At 43.2% G+C, this 26,583-nt stretch overlaps 2 long non-coding RNA genes across 4 annotated transcripts; one reads left to right on the top strand and one right to left on the bottom strand.

Annotated features, from left to right (window-relative positions):
- Positions 1 to 704: 704 nt before the first annotated feature.
- LOC129634188 (uncharacterized) lies at positions 705 to 5,553 on the bottom strand. Its single transcript, XR_008705466.1, has 3 exons — positions 5,187 to 5,553; positions 4,632 to 4,813; positions 705 to 1,111 (listed from the first exon to the last, which is right to left on the bottom strand). It is a non-coding gene; the product is annotated as an uncharacterized LOC129634188 (long non-coding RNA).
- LOC129634187 (uncharacterized) lies at positions 4,042 to 26,583 on the top strand. Of its 3 annotated transcripts, XR_008705464.1 has the most exons (5): positions 4,042 to 4,126; positions 4,712 to 4,827; positions 24,655 to 24,920; positions 25,406 to 25,515; positions 25,834 to 26,154. It is a non-coding gene; the product is annotated as an uncharacterized LOC129634187 (long non-coding RNA). The 3 variants fall into 3 exon arrangements; XR_008705465.1 differs by lacking the exons at positions 4,042 to 4,126; positions 25,834 to 26,154 and adding an exon at positions 26,476 to 26,583 and having other exon boundaries at positions 4,700 to 4,827; XR_008705463.1 differs by lacking the exon at positions 4,042 to 4,126 and having other exon boundaries at positions 4,700 to 4,827.

The following is a 26,583-nucleotide window of genomic DNA, read 5'->3' as shown; positions in this document are numbered from 1 at the left end:
CTGCTGCTAAGTCACTTCAGTCGTGTCTGACTCTGTGCGACTCCATAGACGGCAGCCCACCAGGCTCCCCTGTCCCTGGCATTCTCCAGGCAAGAACACTGGAGTGGGTTGCCATTTCCTTCTCCAATGCATGAGAGTGAAAAATGAAAGTGAAGTCGCTCAGTTGTGTCTGACTCTTAGCGACCCCATGGACTGTGTAGCCCACCAGGCTCCTCCATCCATGGGATTTTCCAGGCAAGAGTACTGGAGTGGGCTGCCATTGCCTTCTCCGAAATAAACTGCACTTCAACTTAAAAATTGTTGTGACTATCTACAAAAACAATAAAGTAATCAAAAAGAAAAAATAAGCAAAATAAAAATGGGGAAATTTAAAAAAAAGAAGATTCCATCAAGAGACTAATTTTGATGAGAATTTTAAAAATCACATAAAGAAGTTTTACTCTTGTAATTTTTGCTTTCCAAGAACTTCTTAGTCCAGTCAAGCCAATTAATCTATCTAACACTAAACCTTATCAAGCTAAGGACACTAAGCCCATTTTGTCACCAAGTTTTTCCAAGATGCCTCTGGTTGGCAAATGTTTTTTTTTTTAACTTTATCCTTTCTTGTCACTAATTGTAGCTATGCCAGGAACAATATTGTTCTGGTGGCATCATTATGCAATCTTACAGGTCTTAAGACCACATTACCAAGGGTTTTCTTTTTAACTGAGCAATTCAAAAAAAAGCTGTGCTGTACTTCATCTTATCAATGTTAAATTCTCACTGGAGAGGAAGTCACCTGTGAGGCTTTTAGCTCCAAAGTCTTCTATTCTCAACCTAAAGTGCTCCTGTCTTGCATTATTAGGAATTTGGGAACTGCAAAATGAAGAGATTACTGTGTTGAAGGAGCTAGGAAGTGGCCCGTTTGGAGCAGTCCATCTGGGCAGGATCAAGGGGCAGTGTGATGTTCTGTTAAGGTGATCAAGGAAGGCTCCATGTCAGATGATTTCTTCCAGGAGGCGACCACAGGTAAGTTTCTTCTGGGGAATCGTGGTTTAGCCTTCACCATGAGAGGACGTTCTTGCTAACAGGTCTGTGTGAAACATCTGTAAGGCCTGAATCAAGAGTCCACCTATCATAGAATATATAATGGAATATTACTCAGTCATAAAAATGAAATAATGCCATTTCAGCAACATGGGTGGATGTAGAGATTAGCACATCAGGTGAAGACAGAGAAAGACAAATATTATATATCACTTAAGAGTAGACTCTGAACTATGATGCACATGAATTTCTTGACAAACAAACAGTCTCAGAGAAAACAAACTTTTAGGGTTTTCAAAGGGGAAAGGGATGGAGGATTAATTAGGAAGTTGGTATTAACCAACATACAGTACTATATATAAATAGATAAAGAAGGCCTTCCTATATAGCACAGGGAACTATATTCAATATTTGAAATCACCTAATAACCTGAATGTATGTATGCAGGTGTGTTTATATACGTATTTATTATATGTTTATATATAATAAACATAAAGTATATTATATACTATATATATGTAATATATCAAACTGAATACATTTGGCATCTTCCTGCAATAACATGAAACAACTATCCTTCAACTGAAAACATACATGTTTTCAATACAAAAAAAGAGTCCACATATCATTGATACAAATATTTGAAGTTTAAATCAATTTAGAATACCATTACACAAAATGCACGTCTTTAAAACTGCTTAAAGATGCGTAACCAAACTCATCACCTTGAGTAACATGAAAACACATGTTCCTATAGTTAGACTAAGAAGAAAGGAAATACTAAATATGTAATAAGTTCGTATCTGTGAAAAAATTGTCAAGTTGACATGTTAAACTTTATTTTACACATCAGAAAAGTAAAGAATCATCCTATAATGCTCCTCTTGTTTATTATTTGAGAAACACAAATCAAATCTACTCTGAGGTACCGATTCAAACTGGTCAGAAGGGCCATCATTAAAAAGTCTCCAAATAATGAGTGTTGCAGAGGGTGTGGAGAAAAGGAAACCCTCTAACACTGTTGGTGGGAATGTAAATTGGTGCAGTAACTGTAGAGAACAGTATGGCAATTCCTCAAAAAAAACTAAAACTAGTTACCATATGATCCAGCAATACCACTTGTAGTCAAACATCCAGACAAAGCTATAATTCAAAAAGATACATGCAGTATTCTAAAAGAATTTGGGCATATCAGTTGCAGATCTGACAGAAACCTTTACTCTCACATCTGAGATACCAAATTTGTTTTCATATATTGTGTGCTATATTTAGACTCTTGGTTCATACTCCTTGTAACCCCATTGTATCATGCTCCTGCTAAGTCGCTTCAGTCGTGTCCTACTCTGTGTGACCCCATAGACGGCAGCCCACCAGGCTCCCCCGTCCCTGGGATTCTCCAGGCAAGAACACTGGAGTGGGTTGCCATTTCCTTCTCCAATGCATGCAAGTGAAAAGTGAAAGTGAAGTCGCTCAGCCGTGTCTGACTCTTAGGGACCCCATGGACTGCAGCCCACCAGGCTCCTCCTTCCATGGGATTTTCCAGGCAAGAGTACTGGAGTGGGGTGCCATTGCCTTCTCTGCATCGTATCATAGTTAAATCCAATTTGAATTTTAGCGTTAGTTTTAGGTTGTGGTTTCCCTCCAGCAGCAGAGGAGCCCTCCCTTTTCTCCAGGTCTTGTTTCCCTGGTATGACATTTCAAACCTCAAAAACTGTTACTTGTTCATATGAATATCAATTGCATTCTAGCTCACTTTCAACAGAGAAGCAAAAAGTCAGGGCCCTATGTTTTCTGTTTCTTCATGGAGAAAAGTGAAACTGTTAGAAGAAAAACCACCTGCAGCTCACATGCTCTTTGAGCCACTTATTGTTTGCAGGAATTTTCTTTTGTTTCTTTTCAAGTGTGACCTTTTATTCATATCATAACAAATAACAGAATTAGAAGAAAGTAGTTTGATAATGGCTTGCTTCTACCTAGAAAATCTGAACCAAAGGAAACAATGGGAACCGCAAATATCAGGGTGCCAAGCTTTTAAGAATATTTTAGGTTTGCAAATAATAACTAGTATGTTTGCAATTTCAACAATATATTTTTATTCTGATCAAGAATATACTTTTCCAGAAGGCTTCCAGTGTGGCCACCTTCTGCTGGAAACCTGGGATGCTGGAATCTGGCCACTTCCTGTCTGTCTTTAAAGGACACTGGGCTGCACTCTAAGAAATTCCTGGATCTCCCCTAGGTCCTGATGATCATGTGGCCAGAGAAATTGGTAACATTGTTGTTTTGCCTATTGAAATGTTTAATGAGGCAGATCCTTTCAGTTTCCTGATGTGGGTGAAGTGTGGAGCCCAGTGATGATTTCTTCTTCAAGAAATGTACATCCTAGTTCCCACAGGAGGGTGAGCCCCCGTCCAACGATGAGAGACCCTGCATGTGTGTGACCTGTGCCTCCTGGGAGACCATCCCTAAACTAGTTTGAACCTGACCAAGTTCTGTCTACATGGTATATTTAGACCTCTTTAAGTCCTGTCTACACTGATGATGTTTAGACAAGACTGTGTGCTTTTTGCAGTGAGGACATTTAGCCCTGACTGTACTCTGTGCACTGGGATGTGGAGACCTGGGTGCAGGCCTGGCCTGGCCTCTGTCTGGGAAACTCCGTGCCTGCGTCTGAGAGTCAGTGCTCAGATGTCTGGGCTCTGGGGCTGGGGTGGGCTTCTCTGGGTGACCGTGCTCTTCTCTGAGTGGGCTTCCCTGGCCCTCCCAGGGGTGAGTGCTGCAGTCGGGCTCCTAGTCTGTTCCCTGCCAGGTTCACCTCCCTGGGGCTCCTGGAGACCCCTCAGGTGGCTACCTGGTAATTACTCCAATGTTCCAGCACATTCAGGTTGAGTAGGGAGGCAGGTTCACCTGGCGAATTGATTCCAGGGCACAGGGATTGGGCAAAAAGTCAATGTGCAGCAGGTGAGGTTGCGGCTGTGACCTCCTTCCCGTCGACTCTCTGCTCCAAAGAGAACAGAGCTGCCCCTTGTCTTTCAGCCCAGCTCTGCTGTTTTTTCAGCACCTCAGCGGGACAAGAAAGACAGAGCCTGCCAGAACCAAGGTACTGTGTTCACCTCTAGCATGAGCTTTCAAATGAGGGAAAACTCATATGGTACCAAAGTGAAAACAGGAGGGGCCTGACTTCTGAGGGACAATTGAGGGGAGAGGAGACGGTCCCTACACTTCTTCTAGGGTCCCAGGAGGCCCCAGGGTCCTGGCTTGTTCACACATTGGGGGCCCGCCAACCACAGCCATGGTGTCCCGACCAAGGGGATGTGTGACCCCAGTTTGGGAGTCTGGGGACTGTGTGAGACTCACCCCATCTGCATGTGTATGGGGAGACCACAGACTCAAATCTAAGAAAAAGTGAGGAATACATGAGAGCTTCACTTGTGTTTAGGAATTAATGCTTTATGGTATTTAGTTTATACAGGCATGTTGCCTGTTTGCTTGTTTACCCCTGCGAGGTTCACCTTCCCTGGGGCTCCTGGAGGTTCCTCAGGTGGCTACCTGGGAATTATTCCAATTCACCAGCACAAGCATGGCGGGAAGGGAGGCAGGTTCACCTGGTGAGTTGATTGCAGGGCACGTGGATCAGGCAAAAAGCCAAAGGGCAGCAGGCGAGGTTGCTGCTGTCATCTCCCAGTCGACTCTCTCCTCAGCAGAGACCAGACCTGCCCCTCGCCTTGTAGCCCTGCACTTCGTGTTTGTTTTCTCAGCACCTCTGTGAAACAAGAAAGGACCAAGCCTGCCAGAAACAAGGTAGTGTGTTCAGCATTGTCATGACAGCTGTAAAAACAGTTAATATCACACAGAACCAAAGGGAAAAGATGAGGACTTCTATGGGACAGCGTGGGGGGAGGAGACCAGCCCTACACCTGTTCCTACCATCCCAGGAGATTATAGGAACCCACTCGTTCCTACCTCAGGGGCCCAACCAGCAGAGACCTGGTGTCCTAACCAAGGGTCGTGGGACCCCAAGTGCAGGGTCTGGGGAGGTGGTGTCACCTTGGAGACTGTGGAAGTGTTTCCCCAGGTACAGGGTCTGGGAATGGTATGGGTCTCACCCCATCCACATGGGTCAGGATCCTGTACCTGGAGACCACATATTTGCTCTTTACCTGCAGTGTGTCTTGTTCCCTTGGAGATTCCCAGTGTCTGAATTGAGGGTGTTGCCCTGATTAACCCATGGCCTTTTCCTTCTCTTCATCTTGTCGCATTCATGTGAAGTCAGGCACCTTTGAATGGGTTGTTGCTCTCTGCTGAGCGTAAACTTTGGTGGTATCATATTAATATCATGGCATATCTCATATCTAATTCATAGGGGTCACCACTGTTTGGTTCCCCCTACACCAAGCTCAGGTAATTTGTTTTGTAATTTAATTTTTATTTTATATTGGGGTAGAGTTGATTTCCCTTGTTTTGTTGGTTTTAGGTGTACAGGAACTTGATTTGATTTTACACAGATGCAGGGAAAGAACAAATTAGCTAAGATGATGATCTCAGGCTCTCTCGCCCCATGGCGTCTTGCTTTTGCCGCACGTTTTGTAAATAATGATTATGTAACAGCTGAGATCACTTAAGAGCACTGTGCATGTGCATCGCAAGGTACTCGCTTGGCCATGGGCTACTTTTGTACAGTAAGTACATATAAGCTCCACTTGGAAAGCCCTTGAGGTTCTATTAGGTTATGTTATGACTGCTGCTATGGCTGCTGCATCAGCAGGAGAGGATAAATGTGTCTGCAGCTCCTACAGCTCCTCGCATTTTCTTCCAGCTTCCCTGCTGGCGCCGTGCCTGTCATGGGTTCAATGAATAGCGTGCACAGTGAGATACACTGATGCAATTGGCACTGTGAGCAGGATCAGCAGGACAACAGAGGCATATCTATTCATTTTCCATTTTTTCCTCATGTAGGTTATTACAGTTTTTTCAGTAGAGTTCCTGATTCTATTGAGTAGGTCCTATTTGATTATTAATTTGATAGATATTAGTGTGGCAACCGGAGAAGGCAATGGCACCCCACTCCAGTACTCCTGCCTGGAAAATCCCATGGACGAAGGAGCCTGGAAGGCTGCAGTCCATGGGATCGCTGAGGGTCGGACACGACTGAGCGGCTTCACTTTCACTTTTCATTTTCATGCATTGGAGAAGGAAATGGCAACCCACTCCAGTGTTCTTGCCTGGAGAATCCCAGGGATGGGGGAGCCTGGTGGGCTGCCGTCTATGGGGTCACACAGAGTCGGACACGACTGAAGTGACTTAGCAGCAGCAGCAGCAGTGTGGCAACCCGCTCCAGTACTCTTGCCTGGAAAATCCCATGGGCCGAGGAGCCTGGTAGGCTGCAGTCCATGGAGTCGTTAAGAGTCCAACACAACTGAGCGACTTCACTTTCACTTTTCACTTTCCTGCATTGAAGAAGGAAGTGGCAACCCACTCCAGTGTTCTTGCCTGGAGAATCCCAGGGACAGGGGAGCCTGGTGGGCTGCTGTCTATGGGGTCGCACAGAGTTGGACACGACTGAAGCAACTTAGCAGCAGCAGCAGTGTGTATATATTAATCCAAATTAACTTATCCCTCCCTTTTAACTTTCTTTTGAAAATCATAGTTTGGTTTTCTCAGTCTGTGAGTCTGTTTCTGTTTTGTACATTAGTTCATTGGTATGAATTTATAGATCCCACTTATATATCAGATCAGATCAATCGCTCAGTCGTGTCCAACTCTTTGCGACCCCATGAATCACAGCACGCCAGGCCTCCCTGTCCATCACCAACTCCCGGAGTTCACTCAGACTCAAGTCCATAGAGTCAGTGATGCCATCCAGCCATCTCATCCTCTGTCGTCCCCTTCTCCTCCTGCCCCCAATCACTCCCTGCATCAGAGTCTTTTATAATGAGTCAACTCTTCTTGTCTTTTTGTCTCTGACTTACCTCACTTTTTATGAAAATTTCTCAGGCCATCCATGTTGCTGCAAATGTCATTTTTTCTGTTTTATGGCTGAGTAGTATTCAATTGTATAGTTGTATCATGTAGTCTTCATTTTTATTCAGTGGACATATTGGTGGATTCTATGTCTTGGTTATTGTAAATAGTGCTATCCTGAAAATCAAGGAGCACATGTCATTTTGAACGATGAATTTCTCCAGATCTAAGCCTGGGAGTGGGATTGCAGGGCCATATGACACCTCTATGTTTAGTGTTTCCAGGAACCTCCATGCTGTTTTCCATAGTGGCTTCACTATTTATATTCCCACCGAGATTGTAGGAGAATTCCCTTTTCTGTACATCCTCCGCAGTATTTATTTTTTGTAGATCTTTTCGATGATGGCTATTGTGACCAGTGTGTGGTGATACCTCATTGTAGTTTTGATTGGCAATGATTTGATAATTTTTGATGTGGAGTATCTTTCCATATGCTTGTATTATTTTATGCTTTGTGAGTACAGTTTACCTCTTGAAACTGGCTTGTTGAAAGTTAGCCCTGTTTGGAATTCTCCAGTGATTTAGTGCAGGACATTTCTTGTGTCAGATGTCCTTTAAAGCCCTGTGGGACTTTTGACTATTCAGAGACCTTCAGCACCTGTTTTACAGGGTGTCTATTAATCTGAACCAGCTAATTGCTCCCTGCTCCCTGTCAACTTTTTTTTTTTTTTTTTGTAATCATGAGATTCTTTTCCAAGTCTGTGAGGCTATTTCTCTTTTGTAAGGAAATTCATTTATATCCATTTTTTATATCACCAGAAATGATATCCTATGATAACCATCTTTCCTGTCTCACTTCACTTAGTATGATCATTTCGAGTTTCTTCCCTGTAACCGGAAATGGCATTTTTCATCCTTGTTAATTTCTGATTAATATTGCATTGTGCAGATGTACCCGTCTTCTGTACCCGTTCATCTGTCCTTCTGCACTTAAGTTGGTTCCCTGTCTTGGTTAATGTACTTAGTGCTGTCATGATTGGGCAGCAGTTATCTTTTAAACATTTTGGTTTTCTCCAGATCTACGTCTAGGTGTAGGAGTGCTGGTCACTTGGTACTTCTATGTAGTTTTCTAAAGAACCTGCATCATGATCTCCCGAGTGGACATGCCCATTTACATTCCCACCCACAGTGGGAGTGTTTTCTTCTCTCCACACTTTCTACAGATCTTATTGTAGATTTTTTAAGATGGTCATTCAGGTCGATGTGACGTGATATCTCATTGGACAGTTGATTTGCCTTTCTCTAAGAACTAGTGAGGCTGAGTATCCTTTCTTGTGTTTTATGGCCATCTCTATGCCTTCTTTGGAGAAATGTGAATTTAAATCTTTGGCTGATTTTTTTATTGGATTGTTTATTTCTTGATATTGCACCATCAAGTTGTTTGTACGTGTTGGAGATGAATTCCCTGTGGGTATCTTTGTAAGGATTTTTTCCATTCTGAGGGTTGTCTTTTTCTTTCACTGATTTTTTTAAAACATTTTTAAAACATTTATTAGATCCCATTTGTTTATTTTTGTTTTTTGTCTTGATTATAAAACGTGGATTAAAAAAGAATTTGCTGCATTTTATGTCAAAGTGTGTTTTTTGCTTTTTTCCTTAAGCGTTTCATAGTATCTGTCCTTTTATTTAGACCTTTAACCTATCTGCAGTTTATTTTTGTGTATGGTGTTAGGGAGTAGTCTAATTTCATTCTTATTTTCATTGCTAAGGAATCTGTCTGGTGTCCTCCATGGTGGCTGCTCCCAATTTCCATTCCCAGATTCTGTAGGAGGGTTCCCTTTGCTCTATACCCTCTCCAGCATTTGTTGTTTGCAGAGTTTCTGCTTACGGCCATTCTGACCTGTGTAAGGTGATACCTCATTGAAGTTTTTATTTGCATTTCTCTCATACTTAGTGATATTGACATTTTTTCATGCATTTAAAACACTGTGAGTTAAACTTACTTATGCAAATTGGCTTATTGAATGCCTGACCCATTTAGAATATTTTTCTGACGACCTCATTTAGGACTTTGAGGATGGTGCTTTTTACTTACAGTCAGGTGGCTCAGACTATAAAGCGTCCGCCTACAATGCGGGAGACCAGGGTTCAACCCCTGGGTTGGGAAGATCTCCTGGAGAAGGAAATAGCAACCCACTTCAGTATTCTTGCCTGGAAAATCCCATGGATGGAGGCGCCTGGTAGGCTACAGTTCATGGGGTTGCAAAGAGTCAGACATGACTGAGCGACTTCACTTTTATTTCCCCGAGACATTTTGAATATTAAGTGACCATGAGCAAAGGTTTCAAAGTTGTTGTTATGGGAAATGGTCACAAGGTGGCAGCATGTCTTTATGCCCAACTCTGGTTACTGGGGGAACCAGAGCCTTGGGGAAAGTCCTGTTCCCTAGATGTCTGTTAGAGTGGAAAGTGCCAGAAGAAACACCCAAGGCTTGTGTCCCATTCTTCTTCCTTCCCTACCCCATACCCTGGACAAATCCCAATTCCTGCAACACCAGTCTGGGGAGGGTGCTTTCATCCATAGGTGGGACGACCCAAAGGAAGGAGGCTGGAGGTGGGAACCCCATCACCAGGAGACATGGAGCCCATGGGGCTTTTCAAAGCTCTTCCTGCCCAGAAGCTCCACATCCTTTAGGTGCAGTAGGAGTAGTTTCACTGCAGGAGGACTTGTCTGGATCTGGAGGTTGTGGGACCATGCGGAGGGGAGCAGGCTCACCAGGTCCAAGGGGCAGGGCTCATTGGCTGGCACACCCTCCCCAGCTCCGTCAGCCCCATGACAGTCCATCCTTGGGAAACAAGCTGCCCAGGCCTCAGGGATGTGACAGCAGCCCAGGTCACCAAGGCCTGAGGGGAATAGAGTCAAAATTCTCTTTATAATTAGTATTTTGTATTGGTGTTGGTGACTTACAGTGTTGTAGGGTCTGTTTGTTTTTTGTTAGGTGGACAGCAACATGATTCACTTATGCATAGATGTGTACGTATCCTTTTTGGGTTCTCTTCCCATATAGTTTATTATGCAGTGTTGAGTAGAGGCCCTCACTGATTTTTTTTTTTTTTTGGAAAGAGTAGTGTGTGTATGTTCGTCTCCACCTGCTCATTTCTCGATGCCCATCACATTTCCCTTTTGGTAACTATAAGGTGCTTTGCTATGCCGTGAGGGTTTCTGTTTGGTAAAGAAGTTCATTTGTATCCATTGTTAGAATTCAGCACTAAGTGACATCACGTGATACTTGTCTTTCTTTGTCTCCCGTCACTTAGTATGATCGTCTCTTCTTCTTCCTTATTGCTGGACATGGCATGATGTCACCCTTTTATGGCTGAGTAATAACACGCTGTGTGCGGGTACCCCATCTTGTTTACCCATTCATCTGTCCTTATCCACTTAGCTTGCTTCCATGTCTTGGCTGTTGTACATGGTGCTTCCTTGAACATTTCGTGCACCTGTCTCTTAAAATAATGGTTTTCTCTGAATCTATGCCCAGGAATGGGATTGCTGGTCCTATGGTGCTTCTCTGTTTATTTATTTATTTTTTTTGCTTGTTGCTTTATTTATTTTTGTTTGTTTACTGTATTCTTCCTTCCTGATATTTCTTTTTTTAAAATTTTATTTTATTTTTAAACTTTACAATATTGTATTAGCTCTGCCAAACATCGAAATGAATCCGCCACAGGTACACCCGTGCCCCCCATCCTGAACCCCCCTCCCTCCCCCCTCCCCACACTCTCCCCCTGGATCGTCCCAGTGCACCAGCCCCAAGCATTCTCTGTTTAGTTTATAATGAATCTTTGTCCTGTTCTCCTTTGTGGATTAACTGACTTTGATTCCCACCAACAGGGAGGAGGGTTCTTTTTCCTTCATATCCTCTCCAGCATTTATTGATTTTTTGATGCTAACCATTCTGACCTTGTGAGGTCACATTGTACCACATTGTACTACTGATTCACAGTTTTCTAATACTTACAGATGCTGAGCATCTTTTCATGTGCTTCATTGCCATCTCTATGTCTTCTTTGAAGAAATGTCCACTTAAACCTTGTTCCCCTGTATGATTGTGTTGTTTCTTTGATATTGAGGTGCATAAGCTGTTTGCGTGCTTTGGAGATAAATTCCTTGTGGGTGTCTTTGTTTGCAAACATTAGTTCCGTTATGAAGTTTGTCTTTTTGTTGTGTTTATGGTTTCCTCTTCTGTTACAACACTTTTAAGGGTAATTAGGTCCCATTTATTTATTTTTGTTTTAATTTTTATAAGAGGTGGGTCAAAAAAGGACTTGTTGCATTTTATGTCAAAGTGTGTTCTGCTCTTTTTCTCAAGAATTTCATTGTATCCAACCTTTTCTTTAGGTCTTTAATCTATTTGGAGTTTATTTTTGTGTATTCTGTCAGGGAGTATTGTAATTGTATTCTCATTATCATTTCTTTAAAAAACTGCACATCATTCTCCATAGTGGTCGTTACTAATTTACCTTTTCCTGAAAAGTGTAGGAGGGTTCCCTTTTTGCCACACTTTCTCTAGCATTTACTGTTTGTTGACTTTTGGACAATGGTGACTGTGAACTGTGTGAGCAAATACCTTATTGTTTCCAAATTTTGATTTGCATTTCTCTAATGTTACAATAAACTGTGGAAAATTCTGAAAGAGATGGAAATACCAGACCACCTGACCTGCCTCTTGAGAAACCCATATGCAGGTCAGGAAGCAACAGTTAGAACTGGACACGGAACAACAGAACAACAGACTGATTCCAAATAGGAAAAGGAGTATGTCAAGGCTGTATATTGTCACCCTGCTTATAAGCACAAGCTGGAATCAAGATTGCCGGGAGAAATAGCAATAACCTCAGATATGCAGATGACACCACTCTTATGGCAGAAAGTGAAGAGGAACTAAAAAGCCTCTTGATGAAAGTGAAAGAGGAGAGTGAAAAGGTTGGCTTAAAGCTCAATATTCAGAAAACGAAGATCATGGCATCTGGTCCCATCACTTCATGGGAAATAGATGGGGAAACAATGGAAACAGTGTCAGACTTTATTTTTGGGGGCTCCAAAATCACTGCAGATGGTAATTCCAGCCATGAAATTAAAGGACGCTTACTCCTTGGAAAGAAAGTTATGACCAACCTAGATAGAATATTCAAAAGCAGAGACATTACTTTGCCAACAAGGGTCTGTCTAGTCAAGGCTATGGTTTTTCCAGTGGTCATGTGTGGATGTGAAAGTTGGACGGTGAAGAAAACTGAGCGCCGAAGAATTGATGCTTTTGAACTGTGGTGTTGGAGAAGACTCTTGAGCGTCCCTTGGACTGCAAGGAGATCCAACCAGTCCATTCTGAAGGAGATCAGCCCTGGGATTTCTTTGGAAGGAATGATACTAAAGCTGAAACTCCAGTACTTTGGCCACCTCATGCGAAGAGTTGACTCATTGGAAAAGACTCTGATGCTGGGAGGGATTGGGGGCAGGAGGAGAAGGGGACGCCAGAGGATGAGATATGCTGGATGGCATCACTGACTCGATGGATGTGAGTCTGAGTGAACTCCGGGAGTTGGTGATGGACAGGGAGGCCCGGTGTGCTGCGATTCATGGGGTCGCAAAGAGTCGGACACGACTGAACTGAACTGAACTGATGGATCATCTATATCAAGATATATATGTTAATTCAAAACTCTTAATTTATCCGGACTGTATCTGGAGGTTGGGGTCTCTGCAGAGGGCAAGAGGCACTCTACCTGCTACCTACTCCAGGCTCCCTCAGTCTCAGGACACTCCAGCATAAGTAGCCCAAGCAATCAGGCTCCAGGAATGTGGCACCAACCCATGTCACTATGGCCTGAGGGGAGTAGAGTCAGCATTTTAAAAATGTTTTTATTCTATAATTTGAATTGAAGTGTTTTGGTGAATTACATTCTTGTGGGTTTTTTTCCCCTTTTTCAGTCTAATGCAAATTGATTCTACATAGATGTATATATGGGTCTTTGGGGGGTTATTTTTCCATATAGGTTATTACAGAGAGTTGCATAAGTTTCTTTGTGTTACACAGTGGGTTGTGGTGACTTATTTTATAGATAGAGTGTGCATGTTGGTCTGAAGCAACTCATTTCTCCCTGACCCACATCATTCTTCCTTGGTTACTAGAAGTTTCTTTCCAAAGTCTGAGAGGTTGTGTCTCTTTGGGAAAGAACTTCATTTGTATCCATCTTTAAATTACACCTGGAAGTGATATCATACTATATTGCCTGTACCCGTCTCCTTTACTTCACTCGGAATGATCATCTCTACTTTCTTTTCTGTGGCTGAATTTGGCATTATTTCCTACTTCTTTATGTTTGAGAAATACTGCATTGTGTCCATCATCTGTATCTTCTACAATTAGCTTGCTTCCTGGACTTGGCTATTGTACCTTGTGGGGCCAAGATTGCAAAGGTACCCATGTCTTTTAAATTTTGGAATACTCCAGAAGCATGCCCAGGCATGGGATTGCTGGGTCCTATTGTTGTGGAATATCTATTACAGTTACAGATTTCTGTGCATATTGGAGAAAAATATTTCTGTGTATAAGGCATGGAAGAAAGGAGGAAGAAAGGAAGGCCGGAGATAATCCTTGTATATTATCTAAATCATATATATATTTGTTTTTGAATCTCATAATCCCTTTTTGTGTTGTAAATTGCTTTGCCTAGATCTCTTTCATTTTACCTAGAAGGAACATCATTTGCTATTTTCTTCACTGTTGCTGACTTCATTTAGTGTATGATCCTCGAAAGTCCATCCTTATGGGAAAAATTGGAATAATTTCATAATTTCAGTGATGGTTTTTCATGTCTGAGTAGTAGCCCATTGTATATTATGTACTGCATTTCTTTATGATTTAACCTGTTAATGGACTTCTTCTTGGGTCTGTATCTTGAGTACTGGAGGTACCACTGCGGTGAACGTTGGAGTACATGTGTCATTTTGAATGATGTTTTTTCCATAGTATACGCCCAGGTGTAGGTATTAAAATCTTAGGCTTAGCTCTCTTGAAATTTTTTGTTTGCCTGTTGAGGCTGCCCTTTCTAGTAGCTGTTGCCCATGTCCACTCTCATGGAGCAGGTAGGGAGCGTTCCATGATCTCCTGGCTCTCTTCCCCATTTACTGTTTGCAGACAGGATGGACATTTTGTCAGGTGGGATTTGATTTCCTGTTGTCATTTTGGTTGGCATCTCTCCTGTAATAATTAGGGATGCTGAGCATCTCGCCCTGTGGTTGTGTGCGCGTGTGTTTGTTTGTTTTCCTCTTAAAGGGTGTGAGGAAAATCTACCTGTTGCAGTTGGCTTCTTGAAAGTTGGTTGTGTTTGGAATTTATTTATGCAAGACCAGTAACAGGCAGAGAAAGCAGTGGCACCCCACTCCAGTACTCCTGCCTGGAAAATCCCATGGACGGAGGAGCCTGGTAGGCTGCAGTCCATGGGGTTGCTGAGGGTCAGACACGACTGAACGACTTGACTTTCACTTTTCACTTTGATGCATTGGAGAAGGAAATGGCAACCCACTCCAGTGTTCTTGCCTGGAGAATCCCAGGGACAGGGGAGCCTGGTGGGCTGCCGTCCATGGGGTCGCACAGAGTCGGACACGACTGAAGTGACTTCGTAGCAGCAGCAGTAACAGGACCTTTCCTGAGGACAGTTGTCAGTCACAGCCCCCTAGGCCTTGTGAATAGGAAGTGGAGATGCCAGTAAGCACCTGTTACTGCCAAGTTGCAGTTACAGAAAATGACCACAAGGCGGCAGCACTTTTTCATACCAACTGAAACAACCAGAGTTTTAGGAATAGTTGGCTTCCTGGGCTGTGCATTAGAGAGGGATGAGCCTGAGGAAACACCCAAGGGTTTAAATATCACTACTTCTTCTGCCTAAAGCTTTACCCCTCCTTTCCAGACTCATGCCTACCTGGGGCACCGATCCCTGCTGAGGTGCCTAGGAGGCTGCACTCTCAGGAAGGAGCCCTCAGCTGGGGTCCCAGCGCCAGGGCCCTGGATACTTCGTGACTTTACCCTGGTCCTCGAGGCCAGAGGTTCAGGCCACTATCGTTGGAGTGCACTTGGGATTCTGGTCTCAAACAGAAAAAACAGTGCAGGTTTAAGAGGAGTCTCAATGCAGGGCACCCTGTGCCGCTGTGTCGGCCCCACCCTAGTCCAGCTCCAGGACTCAAGCCTACTCAGGTTCCAGGGATCAGATAGCATCCCAAGTCAGGGAGGTTGGAGGGAATAAACTAGGCATTACTTTTCTTTCCTTTAGTCTCAAATCAGTGGTAGGTTGAAGTATAGTTGATTTGTAGTTTTGTGCTCATCCTCAGTGTACAAAGCACTGATTCAGTTATGACATATACTTACAGCATATTTGTACTTAAAAAAAATTTTTTTTTTGCCATAGAGGTTATTGAACAATGTGGAGTAAATTTCTCAGTGCTAAACATCAGATCCTTGTGGAGTATCTGTTAAAGATACAGATTTATTGTATATGCGCAAGATATGAAGGAAGGAGATAGTCCTTTTGGATTATCTATTACAGCTACAGATTTCTATGTATATGTTAGAGATAAATATTTCTTTGTATATGTACATGGAAGGAAAGACGAAAGAAGAGGAAGGAGGAAGGTAGGAGATAATCCCTGTGAATTACCTAGTAAAGATTTCTGTGGGTATGTTAGAGATTTCAGTGCATGTGTGGAAGGAAGGAAGGAGATAATTCTTGTGGATTGTGTATTATAGATACTGATTTCTGTGTATATATTAGTACCGACCTCCTAATTCATACCTGGTCCTTTCCTTTTTTGGAAAGCTTTGTGTTTTAATCTTAGTGTCTCTTGTTGTGTGGTAAATTACTTCCCCTGTATGTCTTTATTTATTTTTTTTTTTTTGCGAAGAAGGGACATCATCAGCTATCTTTTTTCCATGTTGCTGTCTACACTCAATATATGATCCTTTAACATCCATCTTTGTCTGGACCAATGGCACAATTTCATGGTGCTTTTTCATGTCTGAGCAAAAGCCTAAGGTATATATACCACATTTCTTTCCGTTTTAATCTTTCAATGGAATGTTTCTTTGGTCTGTTTCTTTTGACGGCTGGAAGTAACACTGCAGTGAACGTTGGGGTGCATGTATCATTTGAATGATGGTTTTTTGTATTATAGGCTCAGGTGTGGGTATTAAGGTCCTAGGTTTGGCTGTCTTGAAATTGTCTTTGTTGCCTGTGGAGGCTGTCCTTTCTAGGGGCTGTTGCCAATGTCCATTCCCATGGAGCATGTATAGGGGGATTCCATCATTTCCTAGTTCTCTCCATTTACTGTTTGCTTACAGTCAGGATAACCATTCTCTTGGATGGAATTTGATTACTTGTCATCTTGAATGGTATTCTTCCTGTAATAATTAGGGATGCTGAGCATCTTGTCCTGTGGCTGTTTGGTACTTTCTTTTTCTTAAAGGATGTGAGGAAAATTTACCTGTTACAACTGGCTTCTTGAAAGTTGGCTGTGTTTGGAATTTATGTCTGCAATACCCACTGTAGGACCTTTTCTGAAGGCAGTTGTCATTATTGCCCCACATATGTGTGTGCACGCTAAGTCGCTTTAGTCGTATCCCACTTTGTGCAACCCCATGGGCTGTAGCCTGTGAGGCTCCTCTGACCACGGGATTCTCCAGACAAGAATGCTGGAGTGTGTTTCCATGCCTTCCAGGGGTTCTTCCCCACAGGCCTTGTGAATTGGAGATGCTAGTAAGCACCTGTGGTCAAGTTGTAATCATAGGAAATGTCCACAAGGTGGCAGTACTTCTTCATGCCAACTCTGGTTCCATCTGCAACCAGATTCTTAGGGAAAGTAGGCTTCCTGGATGGTGAATTAGAGTGGAATGTGCCTGAGCAAACACCCAAGGGCCTGAGTCTCAGTACTTCTTCCCCCTAAAGCTTCACCCCTCCCCTCCAGACTCAGTACCTGGGGAACGGCTCCCTGCTGAGGCGCCTAGGAGGCTCTCAGGAAGGAGGCGTCAGCTGGGGACCCCAGCACCAGGAGACCTGGTACCCGGTGAGGTTACCCTGGTCCTCAAGACCAGAGGGTCAGGCCACCATTGTAGGGGTGCACTAGGGATTCTGGTCCCAGCTAGAGGAAACCAGTACAGGCTTAAGAGGAGTCTCTATGAGGAGCACCTTGCAGGGTTGTCTTGATCCCACCCCAGTCTAGCCCTAGGACTCTAGTCTACTCAGCTTCCAGTGATAGGATAGCAACCCAAGTCATGGTGGTCAGAGGGGATAAACTAGGCATTACTGTTCTTTTCTGTAATCTCATACTGATGCTATGTTGAAGTACACTTGATTTGCAGTGTTGTGTTTGTCCTAAATGTGCAATGGACTGATTCAGTTTTTATATATATATATATATACACACACACACACATACAGCATATTTGTACTTTAAAAAAATTCTTTTGCTATAAGGGTTATTGAACAAGTTCAAGTAAGGTTCTCTGTGTTGAACACCAGGTGCCTGTGGAACATTTATTAAAGGTAAACCTTTTTCTGTTCATGTGCAAGGGATGAAGGAAGGAGATTATCCTTGTGATTATACTTATGGATTATCTATTACAGCTATAGATTCCTATGTATATGTTAGAGATAAGTATTTCTGTGTATATGTGCATGGAAGGAAGGAAGGCAGGAGATAATTTTGTGGATTCCCTAATATAGATACTGAGTTCTATGGGTATGTTAAGAGATAAAGATTATTGTGCATATGTCAAAGGAAGGAGATAATGATTTTGGATTATCTATTACACATACAGATTTCTCTGTATATGTTAGAGATACAAATTTCTATGTTTATTTGGAAGGAAAGAAAGAGATAATCCTTCTAAATTATCTATTACAGATACAGATTTCTGTGTATATGTTAGCCCTGAACTTCTAATTCATCATTTTTCTTTCACTTTCTCTTGGAACCTTCTGATTGTGTTTGAATTCTCAGGGTCACTTCAATTCAGTTCGGTCGCTCAGTCGTGTCCGACTCTGCGACTCCATGAATCGCACCATGCCCGGCCTCCCTGTCCATCACCAACTCTTGGAGCTTACTCAAACTCATGTCCATCGAGTCGGTGATGCCATCCAGCCATCTCATCTTCTGTCGTCCCCTTCTCCTCCTGCCCCCAATCCCTCCCAGCATCAGAGTCTTTTCCAATGAGTCAACTCTTCGCATGAGGTGGCCAAAGTACTGGAGTTTCAGCTTTAGCATCAGTCCTTCCAATGAACACCCAAGACTGATCTCCTTTAGGATGGACTGGTTGGATCCCCTTGCAGTCCAAGGGACTCTCAAGAGTCTTCTCCAACACCACAGTTCAAAAGCATCAATTCTTCGGCGCTCAGCCTTCTTCACAGTCCAACTCTCACATCCATACATGACTACTGGAAAAACCATAGCCTTGACTAGACAGACCTTTGTTGGCAAAGTAATGTCTCTACTTTTGAATATGCTATCTAGGTTGGTCATAACTTTCCTTCCAAGGAGTAAGCGTCTTTTAATTTCATGGCTGCAGTCACCATCTGCAGTGATTTTGGAGCCCCCCAAAATAAAGTCTGACACTGTTTCCACTGTTTCCCCATCTATTTCCCATGAAGTGATGGGACCAGATGCCATGATCTTAGTTTTCGGAAGGCTGAGCTTTAGGCCAGCCTTTTCACTCTCCTCTTTCACTTTCATCAAGAGGCTTTTTAGTTCCTCTTCACTTTCTGCCATAAGGGTGGTGTCATCTGCATATCTGAGGTTATTGATATTTCTCCCGGCAATCTTGATTCCAGCTTGTGCTTCTTCCAGCCCAGCATTTCTCATGATGTACTCTGCATAGAAGTTAAATAAGCAGGGTGACAATATACAGCCTTGATGTACTCCTTTTCCTATTTGGAACCAGTCTGTTGTTCCATGTCCAGTTCTAACTGTTGCTTCCTGACCTGCATATGGGTTTCTCAAGAGGCAGGTGAGGTGGTCTGGTATTCCCATTTCTTTCAGAATTTTCCACAGTTTGCTGTGATCCACACAGTCAAAGGCTTTGGCATAGTCAAGAAAGCAGAAACAGATGTTTTTCTGGAACTCGCTTGCCTTTTCCATGATCCAGCGGGTGTTGGAAATTTGATCTCTGGTTCCTCTGCCTTTTCTAAAACCAGCTTGAACATCTGGAAGTTCATGGTTCATGTATTGCTGAAGCCTGGCTTGGAGAACTTTGAGCATTACTTTACTAGCATGTGAGATGAGTGCAATTGTGCAGTAGTTCAAGCATTCTTTGGTATTGCCTTTCTTTGGGATTGAAATGAAAACTGACCTTTTCCAGTCCTGTGGCCACTGCTGAGTTTTCCAAATTTGCTGGCATATTGAGTGCAGCACTTTCACAGCATCATCTTTCAGGATTTGGAATAGCTCCACTGGAATTCCATCACCTCGACTAGCTTTGTTCGTAGTGATGCTTCCTAAGGCCCACTTGACTTCACATTCCAGGATGTCAGGCTCTAGGTGAGTGATCACACCATCATGATTATCTGGGTCGTGAAGATCTTTTTTGTATAGTTCTGTGTATTCTTGCCACCTCTTCTTAATATCTTCTGCTTCTATTAGGTCCATACCATTTCTGTCGTTTATCGAGCCCATCTTTGCATGAAATGTTCCCTTGGTATCTCTAATTTTCTTGAAGAGATCTCTAGTGTTTCCCGTTCTGTTGTTTTCCTCTATTTCTTAGCATTGATTGCTGAGGAAGTCTTTCTTATCTCTTCTTGCTATTCTTTGGAACTCTGCATTCAGATGCTTATATCTTTCCTTTTCTCCTTTGCTTTTCACTTCTCTTATTTTCACAGCTATTTGTAAGGCCTCCCCAGACAGCCATTTTGCTCTTCTGCATTTTTTTTCCATGGGGGGATGGTCTTGATCCCTGTCTCCTGTACAATGTCATGAACCTCCATCCATCATCAGGCATTCTGTCTATCAGATCTAGTCCCTTAAATCTATTTCTCACTTCCACTGCAGAGTCACTTACTGTGTTCTCTTTTTAAATTTTGCCTACAAGGGACATCATATGCTATTTTCTTTCTCTGTCTGGCTGACCTCACTTAGTCTATAATCCTCCAGGGCCCATTCTTGTGCCAGTTGCATAATTTAATAATTTCAGTAGCCCTTTTTCACGGCTGATAATAGTCCATTGTATATATGTACCACATCTTTAACCTTTAATCTGTCAAAAGACATCTTGCTGGTTCTGTGTCTTGACTGCTATAACTAGTGTGGCAGTGAACATTGGGGGTGCATGTGACTTTCTGAATGATCGTTTTCTCGGATATTGGCCCAGATATGGGTATGTCTGATCATGGGCTGAACTCTCTTGGAATTTTATTTTCAGGCCTACAGAGGCTGTCCTTTCTAGTGGCTGTTTTCAATGTTCTTTCCCGCCGACCATGTAAAAGAGTTCCTCTTCTCCCATCTCTCTCCTGCATGTAATATTTGTAATCTTGTGAGGATGCCCATTCTGACAGGTGGGATGTGATTTCTTGTCATTTTGATTGACATCATATTTAGGGATGTAGAGCATCTTGTCTTGTGGCCATTTTTTTTTTTTTCCTTTCTTAAAGGGTGTGAGGAAAATTTACCTGTTACAGTTGGCTTCTTGAAAGTCAGTTGTGTTTGGAATTTATTTCTGCAAAACCCGCCCCAGGACCTTTCTAGAGGGTTACTGTCATTAACAGCCCCATAGGCCTTGTGAATTGGAGGTGCTGATAAGCACCAGAGATCAAGTTGTAGTTACAGAAAATGTCCTCAAGGCGGCAGCACTTTTCATGCCCAATTCTGCTTCCTTGGGCAGTCTGATCCTTAAGGAAAGTCAGCTTCCTGTGCTGTGAATTAGAGTGGAATATGCCTGAGCAAACCCCCAAGGGCTTGTGTCTCACTATTTCTTCCCCCTAAAGCTGCACACCTCCCCTCCAGACCCATCCATACCTGGGCCAGAGCACCTGGTGAGGTGCCTAGGAGGCTGCGCTCTCAGGAAGGAGGCTTGAATTGGGGTCCCCAGCACAAATTAGACTTGGTCTAGGTTACTTTTCCAGAGTTTGAGGCCAGATGGTCAGGTGACCATCCTTTGGTTGAACTAGGGACTCTGGTTCCAGCCAGAGCAAACCAGACAGTACTCAATTAAGGACACCCTGCCCAGTTGTTCGGCCCCATTACAGGGCAGTCATGGGTTCCAAGGCTGCTCAGAATCCAGGGATGGGACAGCAGCCCAAGTCAGGAAGGTGGGGGGAAATTAGGCATTGATTTTCTTTCCTTTTCTTTAATGCTAATGCTATATGGGAATATAGTTGATTTGCTGTTTTTTTGCTTGTAATCAGTATACAATCGCCTGATTCTGTTATGCATTATGTTTATATACAGCATATCTGTTCTTTTTTGGATTGTTTTGCCCTAGAGGTTATTGTTGAAGGCAATGGCACCCTACTCCAGTACTCTTGCCTGGAAAATCCCATGGGGGGAGGAACCTGGTAGGCTGCAGTCCATGGGGTCACGAAGAGTCGGACACGACTGAGCAACTTGACTTTCACTTTTCACCTTCATGCATTGGAGAAGGAAATGGCAACCCACTCCAGTGTTCTTGCCTGGAGAATCCCAGGAGCTGGTTGGCTGCCGTCTATGGGGTCGCACAGAATCGGACACGACTGACGTGACTTAGCAGCAGCAGCAGAGGTTATTGTAGAATTTCGAGCAAAGTTCCCTGTGCTGAACATCAGGTGTTTTTTTGGAGTATCTGTTAGATATACAAATTTCTGTGCAAATGTGGATGGATTGAAGGAAGGAGATAATCCTTGTAAATTGTCTATTACAGATACAGATTTCTGTGTATATGTTAGAGATGCAGATTTTGTGTTTATGTGGGTGGGAGGAGCAAGGAAGGAGATATTCCTTGTGGATTATCTACTGAAGATACTGATTTATATGTGTATATGAGAAAGGAAGGAGGTAATCCTTGTGGATTTTCTATTACAGATACAGATTTCTGTGTATACATTAGAGATACAGATTCTTTGTAAATGTGGAAGGAATGAAGGAAGGTAGGTAGGAGATATTCCTTGTGGATTATCTATTAAAGATTCATATTCCTATTTATATGTTAGTCCAGATTTTCTAATTCATCCCTAGCCGTTCACTTTTTTTTGGTGGGGGGACACTTTGTGTTTGAATTCTCAGTCTCTTTTTATGTTGTAAATTAGTTCCTTTGCATCTCTTTTTTCATTTTGCATAGAAGGGAGATAGTGTACTATTGTCTTTCCTTGACTGGCTGACTTGGTTAGTGTAAGATTCTTAAAGGTCCATCCCTGTGGTGACCAGGGGCATAGTTTCATAATTTCAGCGGCAGTTTTTCATAGTCCATTTTATCCATGTCCTGCATCTTTAGCTTTAATCTGTCAGTGGACATTTTCCTGGGTCCGTGTTTTGCTATTGTAAGTAGGGCTGCCGTGAACGTTGGGGTGCACGTGTCTTTTTGAATGGTGGTTTTTCGCATATAAGCCCACATGAGGGTATGTCAGATTCTAGGCTTAGTTTTTCTGAAGATCTTTTTCTAGCATGCAGAGGCTGTCCTTTCTAGGGCTGTTGGCAATCTCCATTCCCACTGACTGTCAAGTAGGTTCCATCACTACCCAGCTCTCTCCCACATGTATTGTTGCAGACTTGTGAGGATGGCCATTCTGATAGGTTGGATTTGATTTCTTGTTGTCATTTTGATTGGCATTTCTCCTGTAATATTAGGGACGCAGAGCATATTATCCTGTGACAGTCTGGGTTTTTTCCTTACAGGTGTGAGGAAAATTTACGTATCGCCATTGGCTTCTTGAATGTTGGCTGTGTTTGCAGTTTATTTCTGCAGTGTTCACCGCAGGGCCTTTCCTGAGGGTGAGCATCTGTGTGCTAAGTCGCTTCAGTCGGGTCCCACTATTTGTGACCCTATGGACCGTAGACCACCAGACTCCTCTGTCCATAGGATTCTCTAGGCAAGAATACCGGAGTGGGTTGCCATACCCTCCTCCAAGGGATCTTCCTGACCCACGGGTCAAAGCAGTGTCTTTATGTCTCCTGCAGTGGCAGGCAGTTCTCCCACTAGCGCCACGTGGGAAGCCCTAGTAGAATCGTAAAAAGTCATTAACAACTCACCTAGTCATATGGAAAGAGGTCAAGCTGTATCACCAGGGCAAACTGTTAAACCTCACATGGAATGGTCAGACTGAGGCCTGAGATGTGGGAAGGGTCAGTAGACATGGTGGTCTCACTGTGTGCCTCCTTGGCAGGGACTGTATTGGCTCAAGGAGCAGCTTTTATTGGTCCCACCTGAAGCCTTTCCTGTGAAGGGAGCAGTGCACATCTTTAAAACTGCTCAAAAATCCAAAACTGAGCCCATCGCCTTGAGTAACATGATAATGCATGTCCCTGTAGTTAGAAGAAAGGAAATAACTGAATATTTCATAAATTGTTATCTGTGAAAAGATTGTCAAGTTGAGATTTCAAACCTAATTTATTTTACACATCTAAAAAGATTCATCCTGAATGCTCCTCATTGTTAATTATTTAAGAAATGCAAATCAAAACTTCGATGAGGTACCACCTCAAACTGGTCAGAATGGCTATCATTTAAAACTCTCCAAGTAACAAGTGTTGCAGAGGGTGTGGAGAAAGGGAGCCCTCCTACACAGTTGGTGGGAAGATAAATTGGTGCAGTCACTGTAGAGAACAGTATGGCAATTCCTCAAAAAAACTAAAAATAGTTACCATGTAATCTAGCAATCCCACTTCTAGCCATACATCCAGACAAAGCCATAATTTGAAAAGATACATGCAGTATTCTAAAAGTATTTGTGCATACCAGCTGCAGATCTGACAAGAAACCTTACTCTCACATCTGAGATGTTGAATTTGTTTTCACATATTGTCTGCTGTATTTAGACTCTTGGTTCATACTTCATGTAACCCCATAGTGTCATAATTAAATCCAATTTGAATTTTAACCTTATTTTTTGGATGTGGTTTCCCTGCAGCAGCGTAGGAGCATTCCCTTTTCTCCAGGTCCTGTTTCCTTCTATGATCTGTTACTTGTTGATATGAATGTCAATTTCATTCTAGCTCAGTTTGAACAAAGAAGCAAAAAATCAGGGGGCCTAAGTTTTCTGTTTTCTTCATGGAGAAAGAGGAAACTGTTAGAAGACTAAGTCCCTGTAGCTCATATGCTCTTTGAGCCACTAATTGTTTGCAGGAGTTTGATTTTATTTTCAAGTGTGACCTTTTATTCATATGATAACAAATAACAGAATTAGAAGAAAGTAATTTGAAATTATGGCTTGCTTCTACCTAGAAAATCTGAACCAAAGGAACAATGGAAACTGCAAAATCATGCTTCCAAACTTTTAAGAATATTTTAGGTTTGCAAATAACTAGTATGCTTGGAATTAAACCAGTATATTTTTATTCTGATAAAGAATGTACTTTTCCAGAAGACTTCCAGTGTGGCTGCTTCCTGCTGAAAACCTGCGATACTGCAATCAGGCCACTTCCTGTCTGTCTTTACAGGACACGGGGAGACACTGTAAGAAATTCCTGGATCTCCCCTGGGTCCTGACCATCATGTGGCCACAGAAATTGGTAACATTCAGTTTCCTGATGTGGGTGAAGTGTGGAGCCCAGTGATGCTTTCTTCTTCAAGAAACGTACATCCTAGTTCCCACAGGAGGGTGAGCCCCCTGTCCAACGATGAGAGACCCTACATGTGTGTGACCTGTGCCTCCTGGGAGACCAGCCCTAAACTCACCTGAACCTGACCAAGTTCTGTCTACATGGTAGGTTTAGACCTCTCCAAGTCCTGTCTACACTGATGATGTTTAGACGAGACCGTGCACTTTCTGCAGTGAGGACATTTAGGCCTGACTGTACTCTGTGACTGGGACGTGGGGACCCGGTTGCAGGCCTGGCCTGGCCTCTGTCTGGGAAACTTCATGCCTGCGTCTGAGCATCAGTGCTCAGATGTCTGGGGTCTGGGGCTGGGTAGGCTTCTCTGGGAACCATTCTCTCCTCTGCGTGGGCTTCCCTGGCCCTCCCGGGGGTCAGTGCTGCGGTCGTGCTCCCAGTCTGTTCCCTGCCAGGTTCACCTCCCTGGGGCTCCTGGAGACCCCTCAGGTGGGCTACCTGGTAATCATTCCAATTTCCCAGCACATGCAGGTTGAGTAGGGAGGCAGGTTCACCTGGTGAATTGGTTCCAGGGCACAGGGGTCGGGCAAGAAGTCAGCGGGCAGCAGGTGAGGTTGCTGCTGCCACCTCCTTCCAGTCGACTCTCTCCTCCAAAGAGAACGGAGCTGCCCCTCATCTTCCAGCCCAGCTCTCCCGTTTTCTCAACATCTCAGCGGGACAAGAAAGACAGAGCCTGCCAGAACCAAGGTAGTGTATTCACCTCTAGCATGAGCTTTCAAACGAGGGAAAAATCATATGATACCAAAGTGAAAACAAGAGGGGCCTGACTTCTCAGGAACAATTGTTGGGGGAGGAGATGGACCCTGCACTTCTTTCTAGGGTCCCAGGAGGCCCCAGGGTCCTGGCTTGTTCACACATTGGGGGCCCGCCAACCACAGCCATGGTGTCCTGACTGAGGGGATGTGTGACCCCAGTTTGGAGGTCTGGGCACTGTGTGGGTCTCACCCCATCCACATGGGTCAGGAATCTATACCCAGAGACCCCATATCTGTTCTTTACCTACAGTGTGTCTTGTCTCCTGAGAGAGTCCCAACCAATGAATTGAGGGTGTTGCCGTGATTAACCTGTGGTCCTTTTTCTTCTCTTTACCTTGTTGCATTCACACAAGGTTAGGCACCTTTGAGTGGGTTGCTGCTCTGTTCTGCAGAATGAAAACCTTTGGAGGTGTCATATTAATATCATAGCACATCACATGTCTAATTCATAGGGTCACCGCTGTCTAGTTTCCCCTTCACCAAGCTCAGGTAATTTAACTTTTATAGTGGGGTAGAGTTTATTTCCATTGTTTCATTGGTTTTAGGTGTACAGGAATTTGATTTGATTTTACATAGACATCTATTCCTTTTCCTTTTTGTTCCTAATATAGGTTATTACAGTTTGCTCAGTAAGAGTTCACTGTTCTATTCAGTAGATTCTATTTGAGTATCAGTTTTATACCTATTAGTGTGTATATTTTCATCTGAAACTCTTAATTTATTCCTTCCTTTTAACTTTCTTTTTAAAAAATTAATTTATTTTAAAAAGAGGCTAATTACTTTACAATATTGTGGCGGTTTTTGCCATACATTGACATGAATCAGCCACGGGTGCACATGTGTCCCCCATCCTGAACCCCCCTCCCACCTCCCTTCCCATCCCATCCCTTAGGGTTGTCCCAGTGCACCGGCTTTGAGTGCCCTGTTTCATGCATCGAACTTGGACTGGTCATCTATTTCACATATGGTAATATACATGTTTCAGTGCTATTCTCTCAAA

This window comes from Bubalus kerabau, chromosome 19, assembly GCF_029407905.1.
Source record: "Bubalus kerabau isolate K-KA32 ecotype Philippines breed swamp buffalo chromosome 19, PCC_UOA_SB_1v2, whole genome shotgun sequence".
NCBI classification, from domain to species: Eukaryota; Metazoa; Chordata; class Mammalia; order Artiodactyla; family Bovidae; genus Bubalus; species Bubalus kerabau.
This window is presented reverse-complemented; position numbering and strand designations above follow the sequence as displayed.